The sequence below is a fragment of the Dipodomys ordii genome, unplaced genomic scaffold, assembly GCF_000151885.1.
Source record: "Dipodomys ordii isolate 6190 unplaced genomic scaffold, Dord_2.0 Scaffold100, whole genome shotgun sequence".
NCBI classification, from domain to species: domain Eukaryota; kingdom Metazoa; phylum Chordata; class Mammalia; order Rodentia; family Heteromyidae; genus Dipodomys; species Dipodomys ordii.
Genome location: NW_012267316.1, coordinates 6,317,598 through 6,318,263, shown reverse-complemented (window position 1 = coordinate 6,318,263; position 666 = coordinate 6,317,598). Strand labels below are relative to the sequence as shown.

Below are 666 nucleotides of genomic sequence, written 5' to 3'. Positions count from 1 at the left end.
GGCTGCAATGCTTGGTAAGAAATGTACGCATCATCCTGCCCATGCAATTGTAACCCCTCTGTACAGTATGTTCACAAATAAAATAAAATAAAATTAAAAAAAATACTGTACAGAGGGGTAACAGTTACATGAGTCAAGTAAATGAGTACATTTCCTGTCGAGCATTGTTACCTCCCCCTTTGTTTTTCTCCTACCATCTCTTTCCTCCCTACCTCCCCAATTTCTTCCCTCCCCCCGAAGTTGTAAAGTTCAACATAGTGTCTTGTACATCTCCTTGTTGCAATGGGTCATCCTGTATCCTTATTTCAGCATTTCCCTTCCCCTCCCCAAATTAGAAAAATGTATATACAAGATGCAGGGCACCAACATCAAATTCAGGGAAAACAAGTTTATTCTGTGGGGGAAGAACATACCAAAGAAACAAAAGAAATCACACAGTACATTATAAATGCATAAAAAACAATAGCAAGCAAGAAAAAAACCACTTGGGGTTCATTTTGTTTAACAACATCTTATATGGTCATATGTATGTAGCTTTTGACCTTTTCTGCTTGTCCTAGACATACACTAGTAATTGCAAATAAGGGAAACCATGGGACCTATGTTTCTTTGGGCCTGGCTTACTTCACTTCATATAATTTTTTCCAAGTCTTTCCATTTCCTAAC

The 666-nt window shown here is 37.8% G+C and overlaps 1 protein-coding gene across 1 annotated transcript in view; it reads left to right on the top strand.

Moving 5' to 3' along the window:
• Ldlrad4 (low density lipoprotein receptor class A domain containing 4) overlaps positions 1-666 on the top strand; it is a 378,108-nt gene that overhangs the window by 59,164 nt on the left and 318,278 nt on the right. The window lies entirely within an intron of this gene.